The sequence below is a fragment of the Tachypleus tridentatus genome, chromosome 2 (assembly GCF_004210375.1).
Source record: "Tachypleus tridentatus isolate NWPU-2018 chromosome 2, ASM421037v1, whole genome shotgun sequence".
Classification (NCBI taxonomy): domain Eukaryota; kingdom Metazoa; phylum Arthropoda; class Merostomata; order Xiphosura; family Limulidae; genus Tachypleus; species Tachypleus tridentatus.
This window is the reverse complement of record NC_134826.1, coordinates 71,542,039-71,559,154: the sequence shown is the minus strand read 5'-3', so window position 1 is coordinate 71,559,154 and position 17,116 is coordinate 71,542,039.

The window sequence follows — 17,116 nt, the reverse complement described above, 5'->3', positions numbered from 1 at the left end:
GCCCTCGTATAGCTTTGCTTGAAATTCAAACCAAATGTTTACATAAGATATTCAAGAATTGCTTTTCATTTACTACTTTGCACACCAACTCTTACATTACCGATTGAATCGCGAAGTGTCCATTGTAATGAAAGTGCTAATTCGTGAATCCGGATGGTTCGACAACCCGGATGCACTACTTCATCGTAGGTGTGTTCGCACTGAAGGAGGTTTCAATGTTTGTGTTGTTAGCGCCACCTAGTGGTAAACATATAGTGCATTCGTTGGCTAGTCAAAGCTTTAAAGTGTTGCCTATGCATACGTGCAAATTGCGAAATCAATATGGAAACAAAACGTTAAATACTGTGTTGATTAGAAATTCAATGATTTTTCTTCATATATCAAAATGCTATTAAATATGCAATATTTCGATTACATCATTAAGTATAAGTCTCATTACCTGGTTTCTTCCGAGTCACCTCCACCCATATTTATGACGTCAATGTTTATTGTTTACTGCACTATAACAGATAATATTTTCGTTAGCTGCAATCCATCATTCCAGCTGTGTTGTTAGCTAGTAGGAAACTTTCCAGCCGCAGATAACCAAGTCACGTGACTAGAAGCTAAGGCACCAGATGTACTCTGCTGTTCATTTAATGTTTAAAAAAAGGTAGATAAAGGATTAAAATGAAGGTCAGAAAACTTGGAGCCTTATTTGCTGTTCAGGTAGTTAGCTGAAAGAAACGGCTACACAAAAACCTGATCTTAATCCTAAAATTACTGACTTGATGTTATTGAATTACAGTAGGTGTGGTCTGTGTAATAAGTCATACTTAATAATTTGTAGCCTTTACGGATCTAAAGAGATAATCAAGAAAACAGTTACTGATACTAAATTGAAAATACACTCGTGACACCTACAGTAATGGTCGGTAATTTAGTTTGTATTTTTATACTATCGGGAATAATGTAACCAACCTTGCCATTGGTTAAGTTATATCTTTGTATTACTGGAGATACACAGTAATCAATGTTCTCATTTCTCATTCATGTTTCTCTATTTTATTGTAAAAAGAAAATAAACGCATGAAACATGTTTTTCTTGTTTAAATGAAGTACATTATAAAGTCGTTGTTTTTTTATGTAAACATTTTCAACTCTAGGTAGCGTTCAAGGTTTAAAAAGAGTGAAAACGCAGAAAAGTATGGCAATATAATGTGTGGAACACTAACCTCTAGTACATTATTGAAGCGTTAAAAATTTGGCAACAGAACATGTGAAACACTAACTTCTAATACATTATTGAAGCGTCAAAAGTACGGCAGCAGAATATGTGTGAAACACTAACCTCTAGCACATTATTAAAGCGTCAAAAGTATTGCAATAGAATATGTGTGAAACACTAACCACTCGTACATTATTGAAGTTTCAAAAGTATGGCAGTAGAATATGTTTGAAACACTAACCACTAGTACCTTATTGAAGCGTCAAAAGTATGGCAGTAGAATAAGTGTGAAACACTAACCTATCGTATATTATTGAAGTGTCAAAAGTATGGCTGTAGAATATGTGTGAAACACTAACCACTAGTACTTTATTGAAGCGTGAAAAGTATGGGAGTATAATATGTGTGAAACACTAACCACTCGTACGTTATAGAAGCGTTAAAAGTATGGGAGTATAATATGTGTGAAACACTAACCACTCGTATGTTATTGAAGCGTGAAAAGTATGGGAGTATAATATGTGTGAAACATTAACCACTCGTACGTTATAGAAGCGTTAAAAGTATTACAGTATAATATGTGTGAAACACTAACCACTCGTACGTTATTGAAGCGTTAAAAGTATTACAGTATAATATGTGTGAAACACTAACCTCTCGTACATTATTGAAGCGTTAGAAGTATTAGAGTATAATATGTGTGAAACACTAACCACTCGTACGTTATAGAAGCGTTAAAAGTATTAGAGTATAATATGTGTGAAACACTAACCACTCGTACGTTATTGAAGCGTGAAAAGTATGGGAGTATAATATGTGTGAAACACTAACCACTCGTACGTTATAGAAGCGTTAAAAGTATTACAGTATAATATGTGTGAAACACTAACCACTCGTACGTTATTGAAGCGTTAAAAGTATTACAGTATAATATGTGTGAAACACTAACCTCTCGTACATTATTGAAGCGTTAGAAGTATTAGAGTATAATATGTGTGAAACACTAACCACTCGTACGTTATTGAAGTGTCAAAAGTATGACTGTAGAATATGTGTGAAACACTAACCTCTAGTATATTATTGAAGTGGCTTAATAAAACGTTTTTTTTTGTCACCACGGACAGGTACTGTAAACTAATCAGTGAATAACGTGTTAAAAATTAATTCTTGTTAAAACTATTACGAATACAAAAATAAAAGAAAACGTGTTTTAAAATCGGATTTTCCTCGAAACAGAATTTTATTAATTTTACCAACAGTTCTCTAATAACCGACAGATGTTAAATAGTACAATTCTCCCTTCTTTCCTCGCTCGCTGATTCAGATTTATGTCTGAGAGTTTATAACAAAAAAAGTCATATTTCAATTAGATCAAACACTATTTGTACATTGTATAGTTTTGCGTTTAGCGATAAACAAGCAAAGAATCAACACAACTCTTCTATAGAAGCTCTGCAAATGTTTTCAAAGTTATTTGTTCAGTTAGGTGTCGTTACGACCCAGCATAGCCAGATGGTTAAGGCACTCGACTCGTAATCTTCGGGTCGCGGGTTCGAATCTCCGTTATGCCAAATATGCTCGCCCTTTCAGCCATGGACGCTTTATAATCTGATGGTCAATCCCACTATTCGTTGGTAAAAGAGTAACCAAAGATTTGGCGGTGAGTGGTGATGACTCACTGCCTTCTCTCTAGTTTTACGCTGCTAAATTAGTAACGGCTAGCGCAGATAGCCATCATGTAGTTTTGCGCGAAATTCAAACCAAAAATAATACACTATCTGTGCTCTGCTCACCACAGGTATCGAAACCCGGTTTTTAATAGTGTTAGTCCATAGGGGCAGATCTTGTGCTTAGCCAAAGAAATTATTTTATTGAAATAGGAATAATTTCTGGCTATTTTACAATTCTCTCTCTCTCTCTTTTTACTCTGTTACTTATATTAAATAATAAACCAAAGTTTATTGGTTTATAACGCTAAAATACGGGACTAAATTCCCCATTTGATTTTATTATTATTGCGTCCTAGAACAATCTTCATTTTTTAGAGGGGGAAGTGAAATGATAGTTTTCATCATCAGAATTTTTCATCATTATTCCAAGACATGTGCATTTCTTCTGAAATACTATAATCTCCTACGTGTTATTTGTAATATGTCATTTATTCACTTTATGAAAACAACAACAAAAATATTTGCTTATGTTAATGCAGCGGCACGTCGCTTAAGATGCGATATGTGTTGCCAAAGGCAAAACCTGTTCGAAAGTATGCACTGTCATCACACGTAGCCTTAAGGCTTTCGGAATATATAAAAAAAAGCACCTTCAAATATAGAAATGCCAGCGATATTCTAAGATAACATAACGATAAGAAAAGGGGAACCTTCAGTGACCACTATGGAACCGAAAAAACATGTACAACATAGACTTTAGAGCAGCGTCAGAGGCTAATCTGGAGTGGAGGCAACATTCACACAGGCAGTGGTTACAAAAACGACACCCATCCCAAAAGTATTTACAAATGTCCAATTATTGATATTTAAAACTTAATTAACAACAAGGATCCGAAAGTTCCAAAAGTTAATGGCTGATTGAACTTATGGGTATTTTGCTATATGACTGTCTTATCTTTCGGTGCTGATATAAATGGTTTTGGTCTTATTAAATATGACCTTGAAAGCCAATCTTGAAATACAATAAAGGGAAGGGTTAGAAAACCTTGGTCAAGATGTAAAGTTTAATATTGAACTCACCATTTTTGCAGGAGCTCGTTACAATGGAAACAATAAAGGGAAGGTATGTGAAATGTTGATCAAGATCTAAATTCCAATATTGACCTCACCATCTTTCCAGGAGCTCGTTACAATGGAAACAATAAAGGGAAGGTATGTGAAATGTTGATCAAGATCTAAATTCCAATATTGACCTCACCATCTTTCCAGGAGCTCGTTACAATGGAAACAATAAAGGGAAAGTATGTGAAATGTTGATCAAGATCTAAATTCCAATATTGACCTCACCATCTTTCCAGGAGCTCGTTACAATGGAAACAATAAAGGGAAAGTATGTGAAACGTTGGTCAAGATCTAAATTCCAATATTGACCTCACCATCTTTCCAGGAGCTCGTTACAATGGAAACAATAAAGGGAAAGTATGTGAAACGTTGGTCAAGATCTAAATTCCAATATTGACCTCACCATCTTTCCAGGAGCTCGTTACAATGGAAACAATAAAGGGAAAGTATGTGAAACGTTGGTCAAGATCTAAATTCCAATATTGACCTCACCATCTTTCCAGGAGCTCGTTACAATGGAAACAATAAAGGGAAAGTATGTGAAACGTTGGTCAAGATCTAAATTCCAATATTGGCCTCACCATCTTTCCAGGAACTTATTACGATGGAAATACCGGCATCGGACACCAGGGCACAATCAACTGTTTAAACTGTAAAAAGGATATCCACACAAACTTTCGTGACTTGTTTACTGACTTTATTATCAGTTCACTTGACGTTTTATTCTCACATGTGCTCTATATCTCGTTTTTTCTGGGCCGTGTTTCTTCTGAAATATCATATTATTCTATTTGTAATATGTCCATAACTCACTTTGTAAAAATAACGACAAAAACATTTGCTTAATGTTAATGCCGCGGCACGTCGCTAAAGCTGCGGTTTGTGTTTAAGGGGCTGTTTGTAGATCAGTCAGTTCTACAAAATATTTATATGTCGATTTAGGTTCCTGAATTTTGATTGTTATTGTTTGTTTGTAATTAAGCTACACAATAGGCTATCTGTGCTTTGTTCGCCACAGTTATTGAAACCCAGATTCTGGAGTTCTTACTCCTTCCTACAAAGACAATGATACAAGTCACGGCTTTAATTGCTTTCGAATAGTTTGCACATGCGTGGCAGCTTTATTGAACACTTGCGTGGCTACCAACTGGGTAGACTGTGCAGCATTACTGATAGTAATACGTACGCCATCTTGGTTGAAGCTGCATTTTCACGTACGTATACAACCATACAAGGTAAAAGTAAAAGTAAACAAAGAAGCAATACATACAAGATAAAGTTGTAGCTTAAACACCATGTTTCACAAAGCTACACAGTAATCTGTCTATGCTCTGACCACTTCTGGTATCGAAACCTCATTTTTAACGTTATAGCGTTAACCCTTAGACTTGCTACTGATTAAACTGTGGCAAAATATCAGAGTAAATTTGAAAACTGATGCCAAAGAGAAATTGTAATGATAAAAACAGAAAACGTGTGTGTATGTTTTCTTATAGCAAAGCCACATCGTGCTATCTGCTTAGTCCACCTAGAGGAATCGAACTGCTGATTTTAGCGTTGTAAATCCGTAGACTTACCGCTGTATCAGCGGGGGACAACAGAAAATGTAATGACGCTAAACAGAAAATAAAAGTTTTGCACATTTAGTCGACTTATTTATTTTTTCTTAATCGCAAAGCTATACAGTGGGCTTTCTGTAATGTGCCCATCAGAGTATCGAAACCCGGTCTGAGTGACTTCAGCCCTCAGACTTATCGCTGAAACACCAAAACTTCTTGAGACAAAAATTTACATTCGCTTTAAACGTTTCCACCAACTTCTGTAGGATAGTAACATGTTTACGGACTTAAAACACTAAGTTTCTGTGTTTAGTTTAGATTCACAAGTTCGTATAATTTTAAATAAGGATTTATTTTCCTAACAGGCTCAGCGTGACCAGGTGTTTAAGACACTCGACTCGTAATCTGAGGGTCGCGGGTTCGAATCCCCGTTAAACCAAACACCCCTTTCAGCCGTGGGGGCATTATAAGGTAACGGTCAATCCCACTATTCGTTGGTAAAAGAGTTGGCGGTGGGTGGTGATGACTAGCTGTCTTACCTCTAGTCTTAAAGTTTTAAGTTAGGGACGGCTAGCGCAGATAGCCCTCGTGTAGCTTTGTGCCTAATTCACAATACAAAAACAAACAATCAGTCTGTGTGCACTTTGAAAAATGGAGCAGAAGATATTTTGAAGGAAGAAGACCAAACGACTGTTGGAAGAGCAGTATAAGACTGCAGTAACTTGCGTAACAATTGTCAATGAATTATACACACCACTAGTGCGATATAAATAAAATGAATTTTCAGGACTTTAACGCGAATACTCATATTTGTATCAAGTAATTTATATGGATTATCACCAGGTGTTTGTAGTGTGTTTTTTATTTCATGCACAAATTTTGGGCTCAGTTACCTAAGCCTTCTACAAACATTTCGCACCTGTAAAAGGCTTAGGTAATTGATCCGAAATATTGTGCATTAATTTAAAAAACACTATAAAACGTGATTACATTAATAAATTACTTAATGTGAAAATAGTTCAGCTTGTCAGCTGAAATTCTTAGGCATAATAAATTGCCTAAGCAATTTTTGATATACCTATTATCTCTATAGTGCAAAGAATCTGTACACACGTTTAAGAACTTGAATATAATTATTATATTGAAAGCAGTTTGAGAGTTCGTTCATCTTTGAATTTATCACCAAGGTATTACAGACACCTACTATTAAAGAATTATTAACCCAACAATAACAACAACACATTATATATTTGTACTATTAAGAAGTGTAAATAAGTCTTTAATTGACAATTGGCTCACATGACATTCTTTAAACATTTGACACCAAAAATATTTGTTTTGATTATTTTATAATGAATTTACACCGCAAGTTATTTTTTCATTAGTTCTATCCTATATTCAATAGATGGCGCAAAAGTCTACATTCTAGCAAATACAAATTGAATGTTTAGTGGAGTGTTTATTAATATCTTGTCAAATAGAAAAGAAAAGTTAGAAGCACTTGGCACAATATACTGATAGCCTTGGCTGGCAGACTAACGTGTTTGGTTTTGTGACTCTTTTCGATACCTGTTCAATCAAACACAACCAGATCGTACACTACAGTATACTCAAGGTATTAGTTATTTGTCAAGATTGTGATATTTGTATTGTGTGGGACGAGGAAGGTACGTAAAATAAGTCGACGAACACATAACACGAGAACGTATGAAATAAGTCATTAAAATGATATACAAAAGAAAGGAAAGATAGACAATAGAAATCACAGATTGTGTGATAAATTAGTTGGAAACTAATAGAGGATAAATTAACGAGGATAGAAAAAGAAGAAACTGACTAAAGCTAATTAATCAAGTTATGGATCTACGACCACTCTGAGTCACCAACAGACAATTGTTTGGTTACCAAGAATCCTTTAAGTTTGGGATCTAAGTCAGTGGCATGAGAACTGTATGTTGAATGAAAGAAAATTTGGAAAATCAAACAGATGGTGAGAAAGACGGAAATAGACACTGAGCTAGGTGGTTACAGAGAGACATTGGAACTAGATCAATGAAAGGGCACATAACTGCACGGACAGACAAACACGGTTAAGTAAATTAAAGGCAGTCAAATAATGATGTGCTTTTAATCAGCTCCCCAAATAGCACAAATATCTAATTTAGCTTTTCTAAATTTGCAAAGAAGTACCAGCTTCCCCTACGTTTGATGTGATAGACTTGAAAGAAAGCACCTAGTTAATATCAAGCACCATCAGCTCATGGGCTACTCTTTGCTAACGAATAGTGGGATTGACCATCACGCTATGACATCCTCTTGGCTTAAAGTGCAAGGATGTTTGGTAAAGGGATATTTGAACCCACGATCCACAGATTTCGAGTCATGCATCCTAAACTATGGCATGCTGGGCTGATAGATACTCAACACAATCCATTGTCAACTCTCGGGCTATTCTTGTTAGATCAAATATTGGGACTCGACCATAACTCTGTTAACGAACGCTTAGCCGAAAAGTGTGAGTATAGTTTGTTTTATGACGGTAACGATATGCGAACCTTAGAAAAATACTAAGCCTAGTTTCTTACATGAGAATGCAAGTTATAGCAATGTGGTACGACTTATAAGAGGAAACAATAAAAAATGTGAGTGTGTATAGGTATTACTTGAGCAAGAAAGCTGCTCAACATACCTACAGAGTATTATTAGGCTTAAGGCTTACATACACTTCAAATTGTATTTAAATATCTACCGAGTTCATAGTTGCACAGATGCACGTGCTTTCTGAAGAAAAATTGTTGCAACTATGTAAATATTTTTAAAGCAACCGAACGAACTTTATACAACGGCTTAAAATTTTAAAAATGTAATGTAGTTTCGACAGTTTTTCAGGACTATATATGTATCACTATCTTCAAATAATTGATTTGAAAAAGCGATGTCTTCTGAACACGAAAATCGTAGTTTCATTTTCTTTAAAACTTATCATAGTCGAAATGATCAACGGACAGAAAGTTACGAAAAGAAGTTATCGGTATTTTGTCTTTTTGGTACCACCGGAAATAACATGTGACACTTCTGTAAGACCAGTGCTGTCACTAACCCTGAACTAAAATGGTGACAATAGCACGTGACATTTCTGTAAGACCACTGCATTTAGACTAAATTAAAACAGTAACAGCAAATACGTCTACTTCTGAAATGTTTTCAAATCCAAACTACTTTCGTTCTTAATATATACTTCAGGCGTTACTGACCAAAATATAATATTTTTATAACAATGTCAATGTTTTTATGTAAGAAACAATATAACGCTTTATGTATGAACCAATCATTCTTTTGCAAGCTATCTCCGATGTGATAACTTTTGTAGACGTTATCTTCGAAGTCAAGAGGTTCAAAGGATGTATGATGAAACACCGGATATAACACAATCTAAGATTCTAAGTAGAACACTCACTACGTTCTTTTGTTTCAGAAAAGTTCTGAAAGATCATGTGTTTTTCCAACACGATCTTATTACTGACATTTTATTTTACACTCGCGAAACAAACAAAAGATGCAAAATTATTATAAAAAGACAGTTGTTAAAGGGTAAACCAAACCTGACGTAACACTGTTTTCTTACTTCACTGAAAAATAACATACTATAACAATTTACTGAAAGGATAAATATTCCACTATTTTACAAAAGGGTAAATATTCAACCAACTTACTGAAGGTTCACACATTCGATCAATTTAAACAAAGTGTCTGATATTATACTAATTCACTGAAGGGTCAAATATTGTATTAACTCACTAAAGGTTTATGTATCTCAGAACCGCTAGTGTGGGTATTAACACTTTTATTGATAAGAAGATAACAATAACAGTGTTAATACCCATACCAGCAATTCTGAGATATATTTTTATTTCTAGTGGATTTCTCGTCATTAAGTATCACTAAACGTTTGTTTCTTTGTTTTGTTTTGAATTTCGCGCAAAGCTACACAAGGGCTACCTGTGCTAGCCGTCCCTACTTTAGCAGTGTAAGACTAGACAGAGGGAAGGCAGCTAGTCATCACCACTTTTGGACTACTCTTTTACCAACGAATAGTGGGATTGACGGTCACATTATAACGCTGCCACGGCTGAAAGGGCAAACATGTTTGGTGTGACTGAGATTCGAACCCGCGATCCTCAGATTAGGAGTCGAGTGCTTCAACTACCTGGCTATGTCGGTCCCTTACTAAAGGACAAACATTCCATGATTTCAATGAAGAGTCAAATATTCCATCGTTTTGTTGAAGGGCCAAATATTTTATCAACGCACTGAAGGGTCGGAACACGTCACAATAATAACAGACATATACCTATAATCAAATTACGAAAGACTTTTCAACAGACCTTTGGTTAATATTTTAATTTTTATTGTTACTTCGAAATGTTTAGCCAGTCATATAGATATAAAGTATTAATATCTCGAGTCATAGTTTTGAAAAGCCAAAACGAATTTATCTTCATCACCAGTTTTCGACCTCGGTAAACAAACCAACGAAGAGAAAGGACACTGTTTATCCAGGTTGAGCTTTACTATGGAAGTAGATGACTTATAAATATGTATAGCACACATCCTATGTAGTCTTCTCTGGTCTTCCACAATAGATACGTATCCTATCTTTTTTTTTTTACCTTTAACCACTGTCATTTATGAGACGTATATATACGCTCGAATTTAGATATAATCAGTTTTGGACACCTAAGGTGTGATTTCTTACGGTTTTCGTGCTTTATTTTGCTGAAGGGTAGTTTAAATATTAATTCACAGTTCTCTCGTATTTAGCACAACAAATGGAATAAAAGAATGTTGGTAAGATGATTGTTTACGTAAGTTAAAATATACCAAAAACGTATTATTTTTCTTTAAGATTAATATCTCTTTTTATCGCTCCCAAGTGGCATGTCTAAGTTTGAGTATTTACAATGTTATAAACCAGGTATCAATACCTCTGGTTGGCAACTCACAGATAGCCAGCTGTGTAGCTTTGTGTTTTACTAAAAAAAATGGCTTGAAATTTCGTTCAAATTTCGTCATCGAACATACTTGCCTTTTCAGCAGGGAGGACGTTATAATATGATGTTCAATCCAATTTTTTTGTCGATAAAAGAGTATCCATAGGGCTAGTGATGAGTAATGGTGACTAACTGCCTTCCTACTAAGTCTGTCACTTAGGGTCGTGTGTTAGAGCCCCGTCACTAAATATTTTCGTCTTTTTAGCCGTGAAGGTGTTAAAAGGTGATAGCCAATTCCACTTTTCGTTGGAAGAAAAATCGTTCCGAGATTTGGCAGCGCGTGTTTTTCACTATTAGTCAGTTTAAAATAAGGAACGAACTGGCGCTATGAAAGAATGTCAAAACTGAGTGAGTCTTCTCAGATTACAAATCTGTTTACATTACGAATAATTTTTATTTTACTTCCTGTTTGTGTATCGAAGAAAAGGCATATTTTATCACTACTTATAACTTCAATGTATAATGTAATGCTTAAAACAGTTAGCTTCGTATCTACCTGTTGACAAGACATTCATCTACTCATTAGTGTGTAATCGGTGAGGACCAGAATACTTCTGGTTCATAATCATATAAGGTATAAACCCCTCTACTCACGATTTACAAGATAATAATCATGACTGAATTTTTGTTTTTTTTTCTTCTCGAAATATTTAATACACTGGGGCGAGTTATGCTAGGACAGCATCTCCAAAGGCACAGCGATATATCTATGAACTTACAACTCTAGAAACTTGGTTACGATACCTGTGGTTGGCAGAGCACAGATAGCCCATTGTCTACCTGTATGTTTAACTACAGACAAACAATATTAGGACAACGTTTCCCAAACAGCGGCTCATAAATCACCAGGGGTCGAGAGATAAATCTCAGGGATTCTGGAGAAACATTTGGTAGTGGGTCTTTCTCACTTTTCACCTCATGGTTCTACAGCACTTATCAAAACTTCAACATCCTTCTAATTTGTTAAAATATTTACGGAAGGAAATAGCTTGATGCAAAAACACATTAACAGTTATATTTGTCGTCTCTTTCGAAATGAAAGGAAGACGTGTGTGTGTTTTCTTATAACAAAGCCACATCGGGCTGTCTGCTGAGCCCACCGAGGGGAACTGAACCCCTGATTTTAGCGTTGTAAATCCGTAGACTTACCGCTGTACGAGCGAGGGGCACAAAAAATATATATATCGCTTAGATTTTTAATGGATCAACCAAAAAATAGTCAGTGTTCTTTAACTTATCTTGAGATGCTATTAGATTTATTTGGACAAAAAAAGAACTTGAGTACATCGGATTACACTGATTTTGGAATCACGTGTTTACAGTTTATGCTACCAAGTCTAGACGTGCTGTATCTGATGACAGTGAATCTGTGACAATATTCTTTCAGGGTAGTTTCCATTTTGAAATCCCATGTTATAAGGTTGTCATGTTAAAAGCATACCGCTGTTCCCTGCATGCTTTCCATATTCAACTTAGTGTACGAGTATATGAAATAACACGAATACACGTTTCATTCTCCAGTTGCTTGAGGAATGCAGCTCTTGAAGGGATATTTTTTGGAAGTAATCGGTATTTAAGGGATATACTATGGAAGTAACGAGTGTCTAATACATAAACTATAAGAGTAACCAGTGTGTACGTGGCATATGTTGCTTTCACAAACACAGATTATTTTTAATTGTCTTGCTTACCGTTGTCTAGGGAACTTGACGAGTTTGCCATTGACTTTCGTGTTCTACGGTTCTCTTCTATTACAAAACATAGCACATTGCCTATAGATGAGGTGCGAATTTTGCAAGTCTCTTTCTGGACGTTCCTAATTCTCGAAGTTGATCAACATTTCTTTGTTTTCCAGTGCCATAACACACAAGTTATTACCATACTTGTTGAAATTGTTGCAAAGCTACCCGAAAGCTATTTCTGCTAGATTTCCATAATTTTGAAATGAAAAATAGAAGGAAGGCAGCTAGTCAACACTACCTACCGCCAGCCCTATGATTAATATTTTACTAACAAATAACGAGATTAGCAGCCACTCTGTAACGCTTCCAATAGCTGAAGAGATGAATATATTAAATGAGGGTACCTGAACTCGAGACTAGCAAACTGGTATTCGAGTGTCTTAACCACCACACAAGGAGAGTGTAAGAAAAAAGTAATACCCAAACTGAATTATCTTGGCTTAGTTCAACAAAGAAATACAATAATTCACACTTTTATTTATATACTTGCGAATTTTACTTTCAAATCCAAGTATTTCTTTTATCTCAGTTGTTTTTTACATGTTAATCTCCCAGTATTAATTATGTTTATTTTTTACGCGTCAGTATTTCAATTAAATGGTACAGTTAAATTAGTGTATGTCTTCCAATAAAAATGAGCCAGTTACAAGAACTGTTTGTTCGTTTGTTTTTGAATTTCGCGCATAGCTACACGATGGCTTTCTGTCTAGCCGTCCCTAATATAGGGGTGTAAGGCTAGAGGGAAGGCAGCTAGTCATCATCACGCATCGCCATGTCTTGGGCTACTATTTTACCAACGAATAATGGGATTGACTGTAACTTTATAACAACCCAATGGCTGAAAGGGCGAGCATGTTTGGTGTGACGGGGATTGGAACCCACGACCCTCAGACTACGAGTCGAGCGCTTTAACCACCTGGCCATGCTGGGCCTTACAAGAAGTGAAACTGATGTGTACGTAGTTTTTAGCGCACGTCATTGTGATAAAATAGCTGTTTAGGGTCTCATGAAGACGTCCCACACTGATACAGCGGTAAGTTTACGTACGGATTTACAACGCTAAAATCAGTCGTTCGATTTCTTTCGGTGGACTCATCAGATAGCCCGATGTGGCTTTGTTATAACAAAACACACACACACTCATGAGGCCCGGCATGGCCAAGCGTGTTAAGGCGTGCGACTCGTAATTTGAGGATCACTGGTTCATATCCCCTTCGCGCCAAACATGCTCGCCCTTTCAGCCGTGGGGGCATTATAATGTGACGGTCAATCCCACTATTCGTTGGTAAAGGAGTAGCCCAAGAGTTGGCGGTGGGTGGTGATGACTAGCTGCCTTCCCTCTAGTCTTACACTGCTAAATTAGGGACGGCTAGCACAGATAGCCCTCGAGTAGCTTTGTGCGAAATTCAGAAACAAACAAACAAAACAAACACACTCATGAAGACTTAACTTGTATGATAAATACTAAAATTAAAAGATTTCAATTTCTCTAGAATTGAAACAGAAGAAAACCAAAAACATATAAATAATTTTAATTTAGTGTATAACAAAAACAATAATTGCTATTTTTTAATTGTCATTTCCGGAACATACGACGAACGCCGCATTCTGCCTTCTGTTTATTTACTTATCCCTTCTGGGGAAATGTGTACTCGCACGTGTTCATAAGGCGGAAAATAAAACGTGACGTAGAACATTTAGTCTGGAGAGATAATATATATAGTAAATTCAAGTTTGATTGATTTTTCATAAAGGCATGTGTTGGTTTTCAAGATGATTCGAAATAGCCCGGAAATCATTTTCTGGTATTTATTTTGAAGATATACTTTATATTTTATCTATTATTTTTATAAGATCAATTTTTTAAAGTTACGATTTCGCATCCTAAAACTGGAGAAGTATTAGAAAGCAAAAGATCCACCATTTCTAACACAATTAAATAAATTACAGATATTTTTTTTCTCATTTCTGATTCCAAATTAGAATTGTATCAAAAAAAGCGTTTCAGATAAATTGTTTGTTTCTAGAAAGATCATTGCCGAAGAAGTCTTTTGAACAATAGCAGAACACTTCTGATCTAGAATATTAAATGGATTTTGCGTTATTATTACCTCAAATGTTAGGCCTATATGTAAGGCCTACCTCTCTTTTCTACTACAAAATAGCCAAACTTTGTGTGCGAATTCACAACGTAATAAAAACACCGAGTTGGCGGTAGAGTTCATTGACACGAGAGTATATTTTCTAATGTGTGCAGATGACAAATGCAGTTCTGTCACAGGACACTTCTCGAGCTCGTTCTGAAGTACACTAAAATGAGCTTCTGTGTTTGTACAATGTACAGGTAAAGTCATTTTGTCATATGTTTGTTACACCAGTGTCTTTGTTTAAAAGAATATGATTGTAATTGGCTCGGATTGATAGTGTTGACTGATGAAAAGAGGCATAACCTGTCGCTGATAACATTAGTAGAAATTGGCTTAGCATAAGCTTATTACGAGTTTATTGCAATAAATATGTTTGTATAACTGTGGAGAGAGAGAAAAATAGAAAAAAAAACCAGCAACATTATAACTCCTTGCAGTGCGTCGTTTTTTATGAGAACCATGCAGTTTTGTAGTGTTATTATAAAACTTTCTAAAACTTAATAAGTCCTTACATTTCCACGCTGGTATTCCCATACGATCATAGAATATTTTTATTTCTTTATTGTTACTGTTTTTATGGTAAACACGGTCAAGCTTAACACTTTCCCAAGCCTTAATTCACTGAACAAGATGGAGCCCGGCATGGCTAAGTGGTTTAGGCATTTGACTCGTAATCCGACGGTCGCTGGTTCAATCACCGTCGCACCAAACATGCTTGCCCTTTCAGTCGTGAGGCGCTATAATGTTTCGGCCAATCCCACTGTTCGCTGGTAAAAGAATAGCCCAAGAGATGGCGGTGGGTGGTGATAACTAGCTGCCTTTCCTCTGGTTTTACATTTTTAAATTATGGACGGCTAGCGCAGACAGCCCTCGTGTAGTTTTACGCGAAATTCATAAAACAAACAAAAACGATAATAAAACTAACCCCAAACTCGATTCACTTGGTTTGGCGAGATAGAAATAATTGGAGACGTTCCAATTAACTTTCAACATTGTTTATCAGCCCATGAAATTTATTATGCCATCAGGAGCAAGCGAAGTGTTCTTTGAATGCTTTATTAGAAACGAAATACAACTCGTTTCGATAAGTCGGGTAAGAACGTATCAGTTTACACAAACAATAAATAAAAGTAAAGAAGAGATGGAAAATCCCTAATCAAAACAACTACCTGATGCGTGCTATAAGTATTAGTTTTTCTTTATACAAGAAGCCATTTTGTGGGCAATCTAATAATTCATGTTCACCTAGAATGCTCTTAGATGAAACGAGTTATTGTTCTCTTAATATCAGGTCACAAAATACCACATATACACGTAGTGTTTAATGTTTCTAGGCATAAAAGCCCACCAGTAGATCAGCGGTAAGCCAGGAGGTTTTTAGCCCTAAAAATGGAGTTTCGATATCTCATTGCGTAACTTTAGGCTTAGCAACAAACAAATAAAACAAACGTAAAAAGTAACAACTCGATCGCAGCATTCTGTAAACTTTTAATGTTTTTATATGCATATTATTTCTTGTTCTAGTGTCTGAATTTGATATAAAAAACAGTTACATAATAAACAGTTAATATTACAAGATGTTTTAAATATCGCTGTTGTTATTATCAAATCCCTACATTTCTGGCCCTTCTTGACTCGCTACTATTCTCGAGAGTTAATAAAGCTGAAATTTTGGATTCCATACCCTTGGCGAGTACAACAAGAAGCTAATTCTGCAGCTTTGATTTTAGAATAAACAAACAGACTTTAAGTTAATGTATCCCCCCAAAAACAAATACACCTGACCCTTAGTCTGGATTTGAAAAGTGTCAGGGAACACCATCTCTCGTCAGTAACCCTCATCTAGGCTGCTATGAAGGGTGTTAAGTAGATAATAATTCAGGCAGTGAAGGATTAGATAAGGGTAAAAAGATTTCTACTACATGTTAAAACATTATAACAGAATGGAATGTTTTAAAATAGAGATCTAATGGGGAGTTACGGCAGGTTTTTATATTTACAAATGTGCAAATGATTAGCGTTTTTTTTGCCCTTACATATCATTGTCCAGTAGACTTATCACTTACTGCTACAAATGTTTCAGGTGTCTGGACGGCAATAAAGAAAACGAAGGTCAACGTTTTACTTTTCTGAGGTTAATATTTAGACATTCTTTGTGGTCTTTCTTACAGTGAAACTACCCTTAAATGTTTTCTCTCTTTCTTGGGGCCTACCGGCATCACCAGTGGCTAACATGCTTAATTAGGAAGGTGCGGTTCCCTGGTTTGAGTTAAGTTGTGTAAAAAAAGAAATCAGCCATTACATTTCCATTCTGTTATGAAGTGGCGGTGAACTCCTACTATTCAGTCAAACAAGAATAGCTCAAGAGTTGCAGATGGATAATTGACTAACCGCCTTTCCTCAAGTTTATCCTTCCACTCTCTGTAACACAGCAATATATTTACGGATTTATAATGTTAGAAATCGCTTTTCGATATCCGTGGTTGGCAGAGCACGGATAGCTCATTGTGTTATTTTGTGCTTAACTTCAAACAAACAATCCTCTGGTCTAGCAGTTCAAAAAATTATGGGCCCCAGAGTTAGCGGTTGGTGATGACCAGCTGCCTTCCCTCTATTTA